General features: G+C 41.9%; 1 protein-coding gene across 10 annotated transcripts in view; it reads right to left on the minus strand.

Moving 5' to 3' along the window:
* The window catches only part of NUBPL (nucleotide binding protein like), a 151,177-nt gene that overhangs the window by 107,096 nt on the left and 30,242 nt on the right, over positions 1 to 13,839 (minus strand). For 2 of the 10 annotated variants that reach the window (XM_030559327.1, XM_030559328.1), the window contains exon 2: positions 3,829 to 4,103. The exons of 7 other annotated variants lie outside the window; for them this stretch is intronic. The gene's annotated coding sequence lies outside the window, so the exon portion shown is untranslated. Of the gene's footprint in view, positions 1 to 3,828; positions 4,104 to 12,758; positions 13,228 to 13,839 lie in introns of all 10 variants that reach the window. One more of the 10 variants, XM_030559330.1, reaches the window with a different exon arrangement.

Raw genomic sequence — 13,839 nt, forward strand, 5'->3', positions numbered from 1 at the left:
TGTAGTACTGCCTCAAAGGTACTGCAACTGGTATTTTCAGTTCTCTCATGAACAGTCTAGCTTGGACTAGGACTGCATAAGGAACCGATGCGCTGCCATTATATCCTGCATTAACAGTGTTATTTGATATATACTCTAATAACATAATGAACATAAATTAAAAATGAAATGTAAAATAGTGTTATCCAACAATAATGTTCTCAAAGTGCAGTTCTCTTCTCAGAAGTGACTGTAGAAATAGGGACTTCCTTATTCAACAGATCTGCTCCTTGTATTTAGTCATATCAGTGAACTTCCGTGACTAAAATAAGTTTTCACTCCATACTCCTATTAGCCCAGCACAGACAACACAGCTAAGAAGAGCACACTGCTTCATCACCAACAGAATTGTTTCCCTAGGTTCCATTTACAGAGCTAGCACCTGTGCATTACCAAGAAGGGCAACAAGGTGGCATAGAGGGCAGAATTTGTCCCACAGAATCTCTATTACTTATGTAGTTCAATGAGTAGGAAAGAACTCATACAATGCCATTTTCTAGGGAACAAACAATCCTTTTCATAACTATGAAACTATTAGCTCTCTACAAACACAGAAACAGTTTTCATTTTAAATCATGCTTTAAATAGTAATTCTCAGACATACTGTGTGCTGTCACTGCTAAATCCAATGAAAATTATAAACCTTTTTTTTCTTCCTTTTTAAGTTGAGCAGCAAATTTGAGAGTTCCTTACAAGGATTTCTTATGTTTCTCCAACCATTTGAGTAACTATATATGTGGCATTGCTCAGCTTTAGCTTCCTAATGATACACTAGTATATAATCCCCAAATGAAGTCTAAAGAAATTACAAAAAGTTAATTTTCTGAAATAATTAGGTTCATTTTTGAAATTTCATTTTATGATTTTTTTGCCATTAGACAACAGTAACAAACCATCAACTCTCATCACCAAAAACAAAGAAAAGCTTAAAAAGAAGTTTACAATCCCTCCATAGCCCTTCCACTTTACAACATAGCTCTTTCCCTCATCAACTTCTATTACATTAATTTTCTGGGGGTAAAATGCAATTAATTCAGAATACATCAATTCAATTTTAAAGAGAGTTAAAAATAAAAGCAGAAAAACAGCTGCTTGCTGTAAGATTATGACATAAAAGTAGGTCTGGCATAAGTAGGGAAAATATGCCAAATTTGAACATATATTAGTCAACTACATTTCAAAGTAGTGTTCATGTATGGTTTTGTCCTAAAAGCACAAGATGAGTGAGTTCTCTGAAGCCACTACCTTCCATCAAGGGTGCCTTCCCTCCAATCATCTAAACTGATTCACCAAATAGCCTTGAGGTCTTTGTGGATCCAAAGCCCTTTTCTACCTGTAGCTGGCTAGAAGACAGAGTGTTATTCCATTAACCTGATTTGGCTACAGTGAACCCCAAATTAGAGACCACTATGATTGATTATTTAATTCACTGTATCTAAGAGGAATGAAGCTGACAACTCTGAAAAACTTCCACTTGATTCAAGATGCAGCATCCTACCTACTCAGCAGCAGATCACTCCTACATTTAGCTCTCTGCATAGCTCTATTTGCAGCACAGAATCAAATGCAAGCTTTTTTTCCAAATATTCAAAAGCCATTTACTGGATTAGCCCATGTTACCTGAAGAACTGACTACTTCCCTCTATTCAACTATAGCTGCCCCAGTGAGAATTGTGAGGACAGTGAATAGTGCTTACCTACAACTGGACTACAATTCTGAAACTAACTTCTATAACACATCAGACATCCCCACCTTCAGAACAAAATACAAAGCTCACTTATTTAACTTAGCACTCTCAGAGGAAATAAATTAATATACAAAGATGAAATTGATAGAAGAAAAGGAAACTGGAGATAAAGGTCCTGTTAAAAATATTTTTTAACAGTTGTAATACCCTGAAATACCTTGGTGATAAGCATGGTATGAAAATGAAGGGTAAGTAAACGGAGTTTTATTCCCAACTCTACCAAAAATTATTTTTTTAGATTTTTTGAATGTCTTAGTTCTTTTTGTGCCACTTTAAGCAAGTCAGTCTTTATAGCCCAGATTCTCCAATTGTAAAGTGGCGTGAGGCTTAGAGAAACACTATCAACCTAAAAAAATTTTTAGACAGGTGTCATTTTTATTTCTTTATTGTTACTTTTAAAACCTATAATCATTAAGGAAAACCCATATTTTCTCTATTTTCCTATTTGTTTATGTACTCAATAACACTTCAGATCTATTAAACTTCACCGTTTCTCCTGGAATCAGTAAATTTTAGTTTATGTGGGACAGGCAAGAATCAGGCAAGAAAATCATGTTAAAAATAGGAAAGTGTGATTGTAAGATGACAAAAATTAGCAGAAAGTCAGGAATATATGTAGTATTTAAAACTATTTTTAAATTATTTTTTAATTGGCTAGATTTTAAGTTGTCTATGATGTTTTAATATCTCTATTCTACTGAGAAAAGTTACTCTAAAAATGGCATTCTGGATTTTCATATTTATTGCCTGTCAATTTATTCTAGATCAAATATGTTCAGCTTACAAACAGAAACACAAGTACACATGCAAATATATTTATGACTGCCATTCTTAAAAACTCTACCTGAAAGCTCAGAGTTAATCTGGTTTCTTCCTTTATTACGGCAGATGATGCATAAGAAAAGTTATGCAGACTAAATTATTCTCCAATTTGCACTTGTGCAACCTAATTGTTTTCAGCAAGGTTGTACAGATATAATTTATTGGTCCTTGTGATAAATGAGAGGTGGGATGGCAGCCTTTTATGGACACCCAGCCAGCCAGCCAGCTATAGACTCCTTCTAGGTAGTTGTTCTCTATTTGCTTTACCTGTAAAGAGTTAACAAGTCCACAGGTAAAAGGAAAGGAGTGGGCACCTGACCAAAAGAGCCAACGGGAGGTGAGAACTTCTTAAAATTGGGGAAAAGCTTCCATTTGTCTGTGTTTTGTGGTTCTACGGGGAAGAGGGGAACAGGGCAGCAATTATGCTGTGAGAAGCTTTAAGCCAGGTATGAAAAACCATCAGATCATACCTAGAGATTACTTATCAGACGAAGTGGGTATTCACCCACGAAAGCTCATGCTTCACAGAACTCTTTGCTGCTTTTACAGATCCAGACTAACACGGCTACCCTCTGATACTATTAATTTTTAGAATCCTTGTGGGTCCCCACCTTCTGCACTCGAAGTGCCAGAGTGGGGAATCAGCCTTGAAAGCCCTGTAAATACAATTTACTAAATAATTCTAGGTACTGACATACTGGCTCAGACTAGTGGTTCATCAAGTCCAAGATTCTGTTTTTGTGATAGCTGCAAATTCCAGATACTGCTGAAGAGGGTGTTAGAATCCTTTTAAGAGTTAATTATCGACTAATTTGCCTAACCCCCATCAGTTAGTGATTAATGGTTTATATCCTTTTTTAATTCTTATCCAGTGTAATTTAATGTAAGCCATTAAGCTGGATAATGAGTATAACTTTTTAATATTTTCTGTGCTCTTAGACTCCATAGGAATCGTGGTAATGAGTTCCACAAGCTAATTACATTTAACTGAGTAAACTGTAAATGTGTTCCTATTCAGATTTGCTTGAATGGTACCTTGTTCTTATATAATGAGAAAGTATAAATAAAAAAGTCTCTTTTCCCTTCTCCGTACCATTATTTTATTTTCCTGACGATACATGAGAAAGAACAAAATGCAGGCTCCTCTCTCATAACTGCTGTCACTACACAGCTAACACCAATACTAGATTAAGGCAATCCAGGGCCCTTGCATACCTACCATGCCCCTCACTCTCAATAATCCCATCCTTATACTGCGGATTGGCATCATGAACCCTGTTCCTGGTGGGAGTGGAAATGGCAGAAACCGGAGGAGGAAGGATTTAGGCCCCACTAAGCAGAGGATTCTGCTGGGGGGCATCCATGACAGGATAGTAACACACAGTTCTATGCCAGGATGGTGGTGGGAGCAGCACAGTTGAGGTTTCCAGCCTTAATGACTCACTGAGATGAGCAGACAAATTCACCTCTTTCGGATCTAGGATTACAGGCAATCTGCAAGTCAGGAAAAATTCACTGCGACAGTTAAACTTGAAAACATGATCAGAGTGTATCTCCACAACCACAAGGGCTAGAAATAAGTATGGTTTCTTGGTATTTTTTTTTTTTTAATTACAGATGAGATTCTGCACCTTGTGACATCAGGAACTAGGGTCAGATGAGTAGGCATATAGTGCCAATGCTTTAATATAGCTCTGGTTAACAGAAGTAGTTTAAAACAAAACCACCAGGCACAGCACACTTATTTTTGTTACAAAAGTAAACAGAAAGAACAGACTTATTGATTAACATGTTGCTATTTTTATACTGTCTCTTTTCAAAGTAGAACCAAACTAACTCAATCATGTATGCAAAGATTTCAAGATATTCAGTCTGAAGCTGTTTCAAACATGCAAAGTATTATTAATAACAGCACAAAATTGTTAATATTAATCTGCAACCTGACAACAGTTTATCCTGCTTTGATATCAAAATCCAGTCACCTGATATACCAGGGATCAGCAACCTTTGGCACGCGGCTCACCAGGGTAAGCACCAGGGCGGGCCAGGCCGGTTTGTTTACCTGCCACGTCTGCAGGTTCAGCTGATCACAGCTCCCACTGGCCACGGTTCGCTGCTCCAAGCCAATGGGGGCTGCGAGAAACCACAGCCAGGCACATGCCACGGCCAGCACATCCCTTGGCCTGTGCCACTTCCGGCAGCCCCCACTGGCCTGGAGCAGTGGGAGCCACAATCAGCCGAACCTGCGGATGCGGCACATAAACAAACTGGCCTGGTCCGCCAGGGTGCTTACCATGGGGGGCCAAGTGCCAAAGGTTGCCGATCCCTGTTATATACTGTCCAAGATTTCGTTACAAACATGAGCGAAATCTGAGTCATTACATTTTAGTCTCTTGTACTAACTGAAGGAAAAAAACCAGCTTTAAATCTCAAAAGGTGTTGGATAATACTGATTGCTTCTCCATTATGCTATAATAATTTGATTAAGCTTTTCAGCCTTCTACTTCATGTAGTCAGCAGCATCAAGAATGAGAGCTTCCAAATCAGCAGTAGAGGTAGGAACAGTGAAGCCAGATCTCAGCCAAGCACAGACAGAGGACCGCAGCAAAAGGCTAATCTTTCAACTAGCTATATAATTTGATACAATATTTTAAGGGACACTGCCAAATAGATTTTTATTTTTTTTTACATGGACTAATCTTTTAAAAATTTAGAGAGAGAGAGCGAGAGAGAGAGTGCACCCTTTTAATAGCAGCAAAGAGTCCTGTGGCACCTTATAGACTAACAGATGTTTTGGAGCACGAGCTTTCGTGGGTGAATACCCACTTCGTCATGCATCCGACGAAGTGGGTATTCACCCACGTAAGCTCATTCTCCAAAACGTCTGTTAGTCTATAAGGTGCCACAGGACTCTTTGCTGCTTTTATAGATCCAGACTAACATGGCTACCCCTCTGATATTGACCCTTTTAATAATATATCCTGAATTTTTTAAAATTTCTATTTTAAGTGAATGTTAATTTTTCTGCTCCAGGGCTGTTTTTAAAAGGGTTTGAGAACTGAACTGACCAAGAAGTTCAACCCCACCCATCTTCAACCCTCAACGTCTCTGCCTGCACACATTCACCTGTTACCCCTTTCAGTTTTAGCTTTGCTATTGCCACTGCTTGACATACTTCCCTTTGTAAATCCTAAGGCAATCCAAGCAGTTGCAGTTCCACAAGAGCAGTGCATGACAGTAATGCAGCAAAGGAATGCCTCTATACATAAAGTGCTGCCAAATGCACATACTAAACTAACAGAGAAAAATAATTTTCCCCTAATCTTTCTCTTTTTTTATTTTAAAGGTCACTCATAACATCAGCAGAGTACAAAATGTTCATATACAAGTGTGATTTTTCAAGTTGACCATATCCCTTTAACAACCACAATGTTCCGATCAGAAAAATACACAGTACTTCATTTACTTAAAATGCTATGCATCTAAAAATAATTACAACTTTAGTTTCACACAATATACTACAATAGCTAGAAAAATCAGATTATATGAAAAATGTGCACTTGCATAAAAATGTTAAACTGTTGAGCATGCACAGATTTATCTAAAAGAAATGCCAGCAGTTTAAAAGGTTAACACTCAACTATCATCCTGCATTAAACAGTATCAGAGTAAAACAATGTTAAAAAATTGAACAAGTAAACGTTTTGCAACCAATGTAAAAATCTATCTTCACTCAAGAATTATAATAGCCATTTCAGGCTAAAAAATTTGTAACTAGGATTTTTTGAAGATAGCAACAAGAATATTCATCTCATTTGCTCAGCGACCAGCCCACCGCACCCTTCCTAGATATTTCTCGCTCTCCTCCCTCTTTTCCCAGTGCCTTATTCTGAGAGCTAAACAAAAAAATCAAACATTTGACTGAATATTCTATTTGTAATGGAGGTGAAATTGGTCAGCTTGAAGAAACTCCAGTCTACTTATTCCTGATGGCTGTATCTTGTTAAATCCAAACTTCAGATAAAAAAAATTAAGTCTAGTCATTGCAAAAACAGCCTTCAATGTGAAACAGAAGTAATATCATCTATCTATTGAGTCTGCAGATAACCTGTAAGAAAAGGATGATTCAATTAAACAGACTGGGACAATCTACAATGAGCAACCTTATATTTTTGGTGTTGTCACTAGGCAGAGTTTGGGTTGTGAATGGAGGTTGGGAAAGTATCACTACTTTTTATTTCGTAATGTGATTTCTGATTTACATCTTTAAAAGATGTATACTGATTCCTGTTCTACTGTATCCTGGCCAATAAATCTAAACACACTATATCAAGCTATAGCCACACTAAATGGATTTTTGTGCTAAACCAATTAGCAGTAATACATTTAATAACCGCCACAAAAATGAACTGCAATCATTAAGTTTCAGAATTAACATGTTACTGTGACAGCGCACATCTCTTTAGAGCTTTCAGGTAAAATTCTCTGCTGGTGTGAACTGGTACAGCTCCATTGTAGCCCATTATTTCAGACCATATGCAGACTTGGGTTTGCATCAGTTCAGATCAAGTAGGTTTTCAGTCTACAGTAAAGTTAACCCCTCTGGCTGCCAAGAAAATTAACAGTTTCATTTTGAAGTGAATCTTACATTTAGGAAATAAATGGAAATTCATGGAAAGAGCCTAAAACTGTACAGTGTGGAATTTTCAAAGCACAAATCTGTACTGACACTAATTGTGGCTGATGCCAGGTTTAGGTCTTCGTCAAGTTTGGAGAAGCCGATGATTTTTGACACGTGTCAGATTTTCAGTAGTCTTCCTTTACTGGTGACCCTTGTGAAGAATTGAGCCAGCCAAAAGCACGAACATGCTTTTTTTTTTTTTCCCCTTTTGCACCTCAGTCTTCACAGACAGCTCAGCTCCCAGACTGCTGCAATGGGCAGCACAGTACAGGGAGTAGATGAGCAGCCCTCAGTGGTGAAAGAACAGGTTAAGGAATGCTTAGAAAAGCTGGACATACACAACTCCACGGGGCCGGATCTAATGCAGCCGAGGGTACTGAAAGAGTTGGCTGATGTGACTGCAGAGATATTGGCCATTATCTTTGAAAACTCATAGCGATCAGGGGAGGTCCCAGACAATCGGAAAAAGGCAAATATAGTGCCCATCTTTACAAAAAGGAAAAAGGTGAATCCGGGGAAATACAGCCTCACCTCAGTCCCTGGAAAAATCATGGAGCAGGACCTCAAGGAATCCATTTTGAAGCACTTGGAGGAGAAGAAGGTGATCAGGAACAGTCTACATGGATTCACCATGGGCAAGTCATACCCAATCAACCTGATTGCCTTCTAGGAGGAGATAACTGGCTCTGTGGATATGGGGAAAGTGGTGGACATGATACACCTTGACTTTAGCAAAGCTTTTGATATGGTCTCCAACAGTATTCTTGCCAGCAAGTTAAAGAAGTATGGAGTGGATGAATGGACTATAAGGTGGATAGAAAGTTGGCTAGATCGTCGGGCTCAACGGTTAGCGATCAACGGCTCGATGTCGAGTTGGCAGCCAGTATCAAATGGAGTGCCCGAAAGGCTGGTCTCGGGGACGGTTTTGTTCAACATCTTCATTAACGATCTGGATGACGGGATGGGTTGCACCCTCAGCAAGTTCGTGGATGACACTAAGCTGGGGGGAGAGGTAGATACACTGGAGGGTAGGGAGAGGGTCCCAGTTTGTCTAGGTCACTCGAAGGACTGGGCCAAAAGACATCTGATGAGGTTCAACAAGAATAAGTGCAGAGTCCTGCACTTAGGATGGAAGAATCCCATGCACTGCTACAGGCTGGGAACCGACTGGCTAAACAGCAGTTCTGCAGAAAAGGACCTGGGGATTACAGTGGATGAGAAGCTAGATACGAGTCAACAGTGTGCCCTGTTTGCCAAGAAGGGTAATGGCATATTGGGCTGCATAAGTAGGAGCGTTGCCAGCAGATCGAGGGAAGTGATTATTTCCTTCTATTCGGCATTGATGAGACCACATCTTGAGTGCTGCGTACCGTCCTGGGCCCCCTACTACAGAAAGGATGTGGACAAATTGGAGATAGTCCAGCAGAGGGCAACAAAAATGATCAAGGGACTGGGGCACATGACTTATGAGGAGAGGCTGAGGGAACTGGGATAATTTAGTCTGCAGAAGAGAAGAGAGGGGGGATTTGATAGCAGCCTTCAACTACCTGAAGGGGGGTTCCAAAGAGGATGGAGCTCAGCTGTTCTCAGTGATGGCAGAAGACAGAACAAGGAGCAATGGTCTCTAGATGCAGTGGGGAAGGTCTAGGTTGGATATTAGGAAAAACTATTTCACTAGGAGGGTGGGGAAGCACTGGAATGGGTTACCTAGGGAGGTGGTAGAATCTCCATCCTTAGAGGATTTTAAGACCTAGCTTGACAAAGCCCTGGCTGGGATGATTTAGCTGAGGTTGGTCCTGGTTTGAGCAGGGGGTTGGACTAGATGACCTCCTGAGGTCTCTTCCAACCCTAATCTTGTATGCTTCTATGCAGGTGGGCCATGGCTAAGGGGTGACTTGTTTACAGTCTATAACAAGGGTGGCCAAACCACGGCTAACAAGCTGCATGTGACTATTTTACAGTTGAAGTGGTTTCACTTTGCTCCCTCCCCCAACCCCCATTCTCCACTTAACAGACTGAGGGGAAAGAAACTCAGGGCTTCTACTCTGCAGGGGCTTCCAGGTGTTACTCTGTGTGGAGAGGCAGTGGCAAACAGCTGGGACCTGCAGGAAAGGGTCAAAGCTTTAGAGCCACAGAGAAAGGTAACAGCAAAAGCAGCTCTCCTTGCAGCTTCTGTTTGTTGCTGCCTCGCCACAAGGCCACAGCTCCCGGCTTGCCGGCTTCAGCAGCTGCCATAGAGGGGGCCCTGCAGCATAATGTAACCAATCAGGGCCAGCAAACCCTGTCAAAAATCAGTAGGAGGGGGGTTTGTGCACATGACTCCACATGCCTCTCCCCCCTTCCCCATTTATCGCCTCTGGCTTCTACTCACTGGGAAACAGGGGTCTCGGGGCTCCAGCCCCATGGGGCACACCTGCCGGGGGGGTCAGGGCTTCAGCAGGAAGGGGGCTTAAGCCCCAAGCCCTGGCAGGCACACCCCAGTTCTCAAACTTCTGAAAGTTGTCGTATGCGGCTCAGAGGGTCAGTAAGTTTGGAAAACCATGGTCTATAAGTATGTACATGGGAAACAAATATTTAATAATGGGCTCTCTAGCAGAAAAAGGTACAACACAATCCACTAGCTGGAAGTTGAAGCTAGACAAATTCAGACTAGAAATAAGGTGTAAAATTTTAACTGCGAGAGTAATTAATCATTGGAACAACTTCCCAAAGGTTGTGGTGGAGACTCCATCACTGACAGATACTTTTTCAATCAATTTTGGAAGTGTTTTTTTAAAAAAATATGCTCTAGGGTCTGTGTTATACAGCAAGTCAAACTTGACGTCACATTGGTCCCTTCAGGCCTTGAAATCTATGAGTCACCCTTCAATTTTTTAGAAGTAGTTGCAGTCTTTTGCTAGTCTTTAGAATGTATTGCTTTATATACAGATAAATAGTTTTGGGCATCACTAAGTGGCAATAAAGTTCTGAACTATTATAGAAGCAATTAATAGTTCCACTGGAGAAAAAGATCTGTCAGTATCTTCGTAATAAATTGTATATCCACCCCCCTTCTTTTAAAATGTGATTTATAGGTATTATGACTATCACGATCATAGCAAAAATAAACCCAAAATGCCATTTTGGCAATTTCAGTCACTTTTGCTCTCTGCCACCTAGTGAAAGCGATGGATTTTTTAAAATGAAATTTTGCAGTTCACTAGCCCAGAATGTTAATTTGAGTTTTTTGTTAAAATTATTTTGAAGGCTGTGAAGCAGCAAGTAAATAGTCATGTTATTTATGTCATAAAAGTAGCATCTGTGCACGTGCAACAGGCAGTTTTCATATCCATGCCACACAGACGAGAGATTATCCAATATCTAGTATTCAATGGTGTCTTTCAAACTAACCTTTACACGTCGATCTTTTCCTGGGATTCTGCATAATATCCTTATTAGACACTTGCAGGCTTATTAATTTACCTAGATTTTGCATAGTAATTTAAGGGGGGAAAAAACATATCATCTTACATTTATGGAGCATCTCATGTCCTGGGACCCTAAAAGCATTTTGAAAACTGGAAATATATAGAGAGATTCATTTTATTCATCATTGCAATAGGGTAACTGCTAGATAGCTTTGTCCCACTAGGTGCTAAGCACCCTCAATCCTCCTGAAATGTGTGGCTGGGTGACAAAATTGAAATCAATGGGTATCTGTACCTCACAGGATCAGTCCATATATGTTCAATACTGATGGGTGCTGAGCACTGCAGGCCCAATCCAGCAGGCAAAAAACTCTAAGCACAGGCTTCAAACTCAGTGGCTTCTATGTGCACAATTAAGTTCTATGGAACTTAATTATGCACATAAGTTCTTTACTGAATAAGGATGAATTCAGCACACGCTTAAGTGCTTTGCTCAGCCAGGACCTAAGAGTGCACTGCATTACATAGCTAACTAAAAACAACTAACACAGAAGAGAGAGGGTAAAATTTTGGAGCTACCAATCTTATTAAATCACAACAAAGTCATCCAAGGAAATCTTTAAAAGAAAAATACATTAAAATTGAAGTAAGATGGAGAGTTAAATCAAAACAGACTTTGGCTACCACATCATCCTTAAAACTTCAAACTGATCCTAGGAGTTGTTGTCTCTAAGGTAAATAGTGGGCGCCTTTAATGTTCATTCTTCTTGTTTTTACTCAACTGAAGGTAGAAACAATGGTATTCACAGAGATTTTATATGGAATACTTGAAACCAAATTTTAAAGTTTTAGGCTTAACCAAGAAAATTACCATGCTATTCACAGACTCCAAGGCCAAAAGGAATCATTGTGATTATCTTATCTGACCTCCTCCATGACACAAGCAATAGAACTTCCCCAAAATAAGTCCTAAAACATATCTTTTGGAAAAACATCCAATCTTGATTTTAAAACTGTCAATGTTGGGGTTATTCCAATGGTTAATTACTCTCACTGTTATAAACGTATGCCTTATTTCCAGTCTGAATTTATCTAGCTTCAACTCCCAGCCACTGGATCATGTTACAACTTTCTCTGCTGGATTGAACAGCCCATTATTAAATATTTGTTTCCCAGGTACGCACTTGTAGACCGTAATCAAGTCACCCCTTAACCTTCTCTTTGTTAAGCTCAGTATATTGAGTTGTTCACTGTTATAGCAACACACACAGAACTGAGAATGCGTGGAGCAGCTGAAGTGGTGTAGGAAAAGGGGCAAAGAGCTGGACTCAACATAAGGCCCCAACATCCCACATGAGCAGAAGCAAACTCCACATATCCTATTAACCCCACAAAGATCATGGTATGGATAAAAAGCTAGAGGGTGTAACACTGCCTTTTACTTAGCAGTGAATTCCTGTCCAGAAATGTTGTGGATGACTGTAGCAGACCGCTGTTGGGGGAAGGGGGGATTCACTCCTCCCTGGGGCGTCTGGGAGCCCGGCCGCCCTACTACCTGGGGTGACCACAACAGTTCCGGGCTCAGACCCTCAGGCAGGGGCTGAACAAGCAGTTCAGTTTATAGAGCCCAGGCCCTGGTTCAGGGCGGGGCAACAAACACTGGTGCAGAGCTCAGACCCTCAGGCAGGGGCTGAGCAAGCAGTTTAATTCATAGAGCCCAAGCCCTGGATCAGGGCGGGGCAACAAACACTGGTGCAGGGCTCAGACCCTCAGGCAAGGGCTGAGCAAGCAGTTCAGTTTATACCAGGTAAGAGGCCCAAGCTTCTGGGCCTGAGGGTTGGGGCAAGGGGGAGACTGCCACCCGTGAGTGGGGTGGCAGGGGGGACGCAGGCCCGCCCACTCCTCTGCGTCCCAGCCCAGGGCCCTAACAACGGCAGGCAACTTGCTGCTGTGTCAGTGGGGATCCTGGCCGCAACACACTGACATTGGCTCTGGGTGTGCTGCAGCCAGACTAGGGTCGGCTGCCCCCAGGCTACTTCCCGTCTCGCCCTCGGGGCTTACCTGGATCCTGGGGTCGTCCTCCGCAGGGTCCAGATGCATGGGTTCATCCCAGTCGGGGCTGGAGGGTAGGTCCGGCAGCTCCTCGGGATAGCGAGCACAGGGAAGCTCCGGCAGCTCCTCTGGATAACGAGCACGGGGAAGCTCCGGCAGCTCCTCAGGATAACGAGCACAAGGGAGCTCTGGCAGCTCCTCAGGATAACGAGCACAGGGGAGCTCTGGCCACTCTGGGCGGCTACCCTGGGTTGCAGGAGTCTCCCAGTGCCGAAATCCTGGAGGGACGTCCGCTCGCTCTAGCTGCTGGGGCCTCACTGAGCTCAGAGGGCCTGCCTCTATACTTCCGAGTCGGCGCTTGACCCTTTGCGGGGCAGGCTCAGAGCTCTGTAGCTCCGTCCAGTCCGGCCTCCGGCTGGGCTCTTTGTCCTCCGGGGCGGCTGGGAGCCACGCCGCCTCATTACAGTGCCAATGATTCCTGTTAAAGTTGCAGCCCATTTTTGTCACGTTTGAGCTAAAATTGACATATGCCCTCATTTTGTCCTTGTCTACAGAACATTACATGTTGACAGCACTGTCCATTTGTCCATTCGTCAGCCAAGTGACAATTCTTGATCATCACTGGGTAGAGAGTATTGCAGTGATGAGGATGAGGATAGTTTTGTCTGTGGCCAAATATTATTAATTTTTGTAAATGGGCTCATTTATTGTCATGACGGATATAACAAATCATTAAATACATTCTGTTTTCATAATTTGGATAGAAAGAGATTCTCCACTGTACCAGGGCTCTGCCTAGGCACTCTGCAGAGGAGAGACGTACAAGGAAATTATTGTGGCTCTTGGATTCTCAGGTGCCTGACCCTAGTCTACGTTAGACACAGCATAGCCTTGGCTCCTCCAAGCCCCCTTCTCTCCCCACCTCTTTCTTCCCCTTCCATACTCTTGCACCCTTCCTTCTCCCAACAGATCTTGTCTCCTCTAACGCCAAAAAGAACAGGTGCAAGAGGCAGCAAAACTTCCTCTCCCATTTTATACTGGTGGAGGTTTCCCCCTACCCAGGGGAAACTCTCCAGCACAAATCTCTTGC

Source organism: Gopherus evgoodei, chromosome 4 (assembly GCF_007399415.2).
Source record: "Gopherus evgoodei ecotype Sinaloan lineage chromosome 4, rGopEvg1_v1.p, whole genome shotgun sequence".
Lineage (NCBI taxonomy): Eukaryota > Metazoa > Chordata > Testudines > Testudinidae > Gopherus > Gopherus evgoodei.